The sequence below is a fragment of the Scyliorhinus torazame genome, chromosome 1 (genome assembly GCF_047496885.1).
Source record: "Scyliorhinus torazame isolate Kashiwa2021f chromosome 1, sScyTor2.1, whole genome shotgun sequence".
Classification (NCBI taxonomy): Eukaryota; Metazoa; Chordata; class Chondrichthyes; order Carcharhiniformes; family Scyliorhinidae; genus Scyliorhinus; species Scyliorhinus torazame.
This window is the reverse complement of record NC_092707.1, coordinates 419,313,025-419,319,024: the sequence shown is the minus strand read 5'-3', so window position 1 is coordinate 419,319,024 and position 6,000 is coordinate 419,313,025.

Genomic DNA, 6,000 nt, shown 5'->3' with positions numbered 1-6,000 from the left:
CCATCCTATTCATGTATTTGACAAGATGCCCCTTAAATGTCCCTATCGTCCCTGCTTCCACCACCTCCTCCGGCAGCGAGTTCCAGGCACCCACTACCCTCTGTGTAAAAAACTTGCCTCATACATCTACTCTAAACCTTGCCCCTCTCACCTTAAACGTATGCCCCCTAGTAATTGCCCCCTCTACCCTGGGGAAAAGCCTCTGACTATCCACTCTGTCTATGCCCTTCATAATTTTGTAGACCTCTATCAGGTTGCCCCTCAACCTCCGTCATTCCAGTGAGAACAAACCGAGTTTATTCAACCGCTCCTCATAGCTAATGCCCTCCATACCAGGCAACATTCTGGTAAATCTCTTCTGCACCCTCTCTAAAGCCTCCACATCCTTCTGGTAGTGTGGCGACCAGAATTGAACACTATACTCCAAGTGTGGCCTAACTAAGGTTCTATACAGCTGCAACATGACTTGCCAATTCTTATACTCAATGCCCCGGTGAGGTACCCTCAATAATGACGCGTAGAGATTAAACTGTAAAGAAGGCTTTATGAGACTAATAACTATGCTACAGCTATGGACGAGAGCTGACTGCTATACAGACCATGAGGCAGGCCTTTATGTATGGCTCCCAGATAGGCGGAGCCAGAGGCGGAGTCCCCAGGGTTCCAAGCCCGGTCTTAAAGGGGACATCACCTTACATGATGATAAGGCAGTAACCGTTCATCACACCCGGCCAATGAAGGCAAGCATGCTGTATGCCTTCTTGACTACCTTCTCCACCTGTGTTGCCCCTTTCAATGACCTGTGGACCTGTACTCCTAGATCTCTCTGTCTTTTAATACTCTTGAGGGTTCTACCATTCACTGTATATTCCCTACCTGCATTAGACCTTCCAAAATGCATTACCTCACATTTGTCCAGATTAAACTCCATCTGCCATCTCTCCGCCCAAGTCTCCAAACAATCTGCTGTATGCTGTATCCTCTGACAGTCCTCATCGCTATCCGCAATTCCACCAACCTTTGTGTTGTCTGCAAACTTACTAATCAGACCAGTTACATTTTCCTCCAAATCATTTATATATACTACAAACAGCAAAGGTCCCAGCACTGATCCCTGCGGAACACCACCGGTCACAGCCCTCCAATTAGAAAAGCATCCCTCCATTGCTAATCTCTGCCTTCGATGACCTAGCCAGTTCTGTATCCACCTTGCCAGCTCACCCCTGATTCCGTGTGACTTCACCTTCTGTACTAGTCTACCATGAGGGACCTTGTCAAAGGCCTTACTGAAGTCCATATAGACAACATCCACTGCCCTACCTGCATCAATCATCTTTGTGACCTCCTCGAAAAACTCTTTCAAGTTAGTGAGACACGACCTCCCCTTCACAAAACCGTGCTGCCTCTCACTAATACGTCCATTTGCTTCCAAATGGGAGTAGATCCTGTCTCGAAGAATTCTCTCCAGTAATTTCCCTACCACTGAAGTAAGGCTCACCGGCCTGTAGTTCCCTGGATTATCCTTGCTACCCATGCTGCCTGTCACTAACTAGTCCACTTTCCTCCAAATGTGCATATATCCTGTCCCTCAGTATCTTTCAAAAAGCTTCCCCACCACTGATGTCAGGCTCAGCGGCCTATAATTTGCTGGATTATTGCTGCTTCCTTTCTTAAACAAGGGAACAACATTGTCTATTCCCCCGTCCTCTGGAACCTCGCCTGTGGTTAAAGTGGATGTGAAGATATCTGTTAAGGCCCCAGCTATTTCTCTCCTTGCCTCCCACAGTAACCTGGGATAGATCCCATCCGGCCCTGGGGACTTGTCCACCTTAATGCAATTTAGGAAGCTCAATGTGTTGCTTATTCAGGATGGATTGCGTCGTGTTCACAAAGACCAGAGTGTAGTTTTTACTTAAACAAAGCGAGGACTTTATTGACACTACTAAACTTGGTTTCGACACTTAGACCTTATTGGAATACATAATTGATCAATAACATCTAACTATAGTTGGAGTTTCAGCGGGAGCGGAGTGCGGGGGCAGCTGCTGGGTGAGTATTGCAGTTTAAACTAACTTACCTTACAGGAGCATCTCTTGGAGTTTCAGCAGGAGCGGAGTGCGGGGGCTGCTGCTGGGTGAGTATTGAAGTTTAAACTAACTTACCTTACAGGAGCATCTCTTGGAGTTTCAGCGGGAGCGGAGTGCGGGGGCAGCTGCTGGGTGAGTATTGAAGTTTAAACTAACTTACCTTACAGGAGCATCTCTTGGAGTTTCAGCGGGAGCGGAGTGCGGGGGCTGCTGCTGGGTGAGTATTTAAGTAAACACTTACCTGGTCCCGTTTCTGTCCCTCTTTGCTGTTGTTTTTTAAAAATTTTATCTTTTTAAGGCGGGTACAGGAAGTTCTACCCGCGGACTTCTGGGAAGTGGAGTGCAGGGGTTGCCGGTAGCTGACTATTTAGGTTTAAAAGAACTTACCTTGCAGGGGAAATCAGTTGGAGTTTCAGCGGGAGCGGAGTGCGGGGGCTGCTGCTGGGTGAGTATTGAAGTTTAAACCAACTTACCTTGCAGGGGCATCTCTTGGAGTTTCAGCGGGAGCGGAGTGCGGGGGCTGCTGCTGGGTGAGTATTGAAGTTTAAACCAACTTACCTTGCAGGGGCATCTCTTGGAGTTTCAGCGGGAGCGGAGTGCGGGGGCTGCTGCTGGGTGAATATTGAAGTAAACACTTACCTGGTCCCGTTTCTGTCCCTCTTTGTTGTATTGTTTTTTAATTTTATATTTTTTAAGGCGGGAACAGGAAGTTCGACCAGCGGACTTCTGGGAAGTCCCTCACCAATAAATTCTGGTGGAGAGGAAACCCGAGACACTACTCGTGTAGTGTCTCCCACCCGCCCTCCTCCTCTAACCTAATAATAAAACCCATTGGTCTGAGGTAAGTACCATATTTTATTATATCATTATTTTTTAAAATTTAATTTAGTTGTTAGCCAGATCTTGGTAGAAAGTTAGAGGAATGGCAGGGAAGGGAGTGCAATGTTCCTCCTGCAGGATGTTTGAGGTGAGGGATGCCGTTAGTGTCCCTGCTGATTTTACCTGCAGGAATGGCTGCCATCTCCAGCTCCTCCAAGACCGAGTTAGGGAACTGGAGCTGGAGTTGGAAGAACTTCGGATCATTCGGGAGGCAGAAGGGGTCATAGATAGCAGCTTCAGGGAATTAGTTACACCAAAGATTGGAGATAGGTGGGTAACTGTAAGAGGGACTGGGAAAAAGCAGTCAGTGCAGGGATCCCCTGCGGTCGTTCCCCTGAGAAACAAGTATACCGCTTTGGATACTTGTGGGGGGGGGGACTTACCAGGGGGAAGCCATGGGGTACGGGCCTCTGGTACGGAGTCTGTCCCTGTTGCTCAGAAGGGAAGGGGGGAGAGGAGCAGAGCATTAGTAATTGGGGACTCGATAGTCAGGGGCACAGATAGGAGAGTTTGTGGGAGCGTGAGAGACTCACGTTTGGTATGTTGCCTCCCAGGTGCAAGGGTACGTGATGTCTCGGATCGTGTTTTCCGGGTCCTTAGGGGGAGGGGGAGCAGCCCCAAGTCGTGGTCCACATTGGCACCAACGATATAGGTAGGAAAGGGGACAAGGATGTCAGGCAGGATTTCAGGGAGCTAGGATGGAAGCTCAGAACTAGAACAAACAGAGTTGTTATCTCTGGGTTGTTGCCCATGCCACGTGATAGTGAGATGAGGAATAGGGAGAGAGAGCATTTAAACACGTGGCTACAGGGATGGTGCAGGCGGGAGGGATTCAGATTTCTGGATAACTGGGGCTCTTTCTGGGGAAGGTGGGACCTCTACAGACAGGATGGTCTACATCTGAACCTGAGGGGCACAAATATCCTGGGGGGGAGATTTGTTAGTGCTCTTTGGGGGGGTTTAAACTAATGCAGCAGGGGCATGGGAACCTGGATTGTAGTTTTAGGGTACGGGAGAATGAGATTATAGAGGTCAGGAGCACAGATTTGACGTCGCAGGAGGGGGCCAGTGTTCAGGTAGGTGGTTTGAAGTGTGTCTACTTCAATGCCAGGAGTATACGAAATAAGGTAGGGGAACTGGCAGCATGGGTTGGTACCTGGGACTTCGATGTTGTGGCCATTTCGGAGACATGGATAGAGCAGGGACAGGAATGGATGTTGCAGGTTCCGGGGTTTAGGTGTTTTAGTAAGCTCAGAGAAGGAGGCAAAAGAGGGGGAGGTGTGGCGCTGCTAGTCAAGAGCAGTATTACGGTGGTGGAGAGGATGCTAGATGGGGACTCATCTTCCGAGGTAGTATGGGCTGAGGTTAGAAAGAGGAAAGGAGAGGTCACCCTGTTGGGAGTTTTCTATAGGCCTCTAAATTGTTCTAGGGATGTAGAGGAAAGGATGGCGAGGATGATCCTGGATAAGAGCGAAAGTAACAGAGTAGTTATTATGGGAGACTTTAACTTTCCAAATATTGACTGGATAAGATATAGTTCGAGTACATTAGATGGGTCGTTTTTTGTACAGTGTGTGCAGGAGGGTTTCCTGACACAATATGTTGACAGGCCAACAAGAGGCGAGGCCACGTTGGATTTGGTTTTGGGTAATGAACCAGGCCAGGTGTTGGATTTGGAGGTAGGAGAGCACTTTGGGGACAGTGACCACAATTCGGTGACGTTTACGTTAGTGATGGAAAGGGATAAGTATACACCGCAGGGCAAGAGTGATAGCTGGGGGAAGGGCAATTATGATGCCATTAGACGTGACTTGGGGGGGATAGGTTGGAGAAGTAGGCTGCAAGTGTTGGGCACACTGGATAAGTGGAGCTTGTTCAAGGATCAGCTACTGCGTGTTCTTGATAAGTATGTACCGGTCAGGCAGGGAGGAAGGCGTAGAGCGAGGGAACTGTGGTTTACCAAAGAAGTGGAATCTCTTGTTAAGAGGAAGAAGGAGGCCTATGTGAAGCTGAGGGGCGAAATTCTCCACCAACGGCGCCAATCAGACGGGCATCGCGCCGGCCCAAAGGTGCGGAATGCTTCGCATCTTTGGCGGCCTAGCCCCAACATTGAGGGGCTAGGCCGACGTCGGAGGGATTTCCGCCCCGCCAGCTGGCGGAAATGGCATTTGTTGCCCCGCCAGCTGGCGCGGAAATGTGGCGCATGCGCGGGAGCGTCAGCGGCCGCTGTCAGTTTCCCGCGCATGCGCAGTGGGGCGAGTCTCTTCCGCCTCCGCCATGGTGGAGGCCGTGGCGGAGGCGGAAGGGAAAGAGTGCCCCCACGGCACCTGCCCGCCCGCGGATCGGTGGGCCCCGATCGCGGGCCAGGCAACCGTGGGGGCACCCCCGGGGTCAGATCGCCCCGCGCACCCCCCCCCCCCGCCCCCAGGACCCCGGAGCCCGCCCACGCCGCCTGGTCCCGCCGGTAAATACCAGGTTTGATTTACGCCGGCGGGACAGGCAATTTCTGGGCGGGACTTCGGCCCATCCGGGCCGGAGAATTGAGCGGGGGGTCACGCCAACCGGCGCGGCCCGATTCCCGCCCCCGCCCAATCTCCGGTACCGGAGACTTCGGCGAGGGCGGGGCCGGGATTCACGGCGGCCAACGGCCATTCTCCGACCCGGCGGGGGGTCGGAGAATGACGCCCGAGGTGTGAAGTTTCAGTTGGGGCGATGGATAGTTACAAGGTAGCGAGGAAGGATCTAAAGAGAGAGCTAAGACGAGCAAGGAGGGGACATGAGAAGTATTTGGCAGGTAGGATCAAGGAAAACCCAAAAGCTTTCCATAGGTATGTCAGGAATAAAAGAATGACTAGGGTAAGAGTAGGACCAGTCAAGGACAGGGATGGGAAATTGAGTGTGGAGTCTGAAGAGATAGGCGAGATACTAAATGAATATTTTTCGTCAGTATTCACTCAGGAAAAAGATAATGTTGTGGAGGAGAATGCTGAGACCCAGTCTATTAGAATAGATGGCATTGAGGTACGTAGGGAAG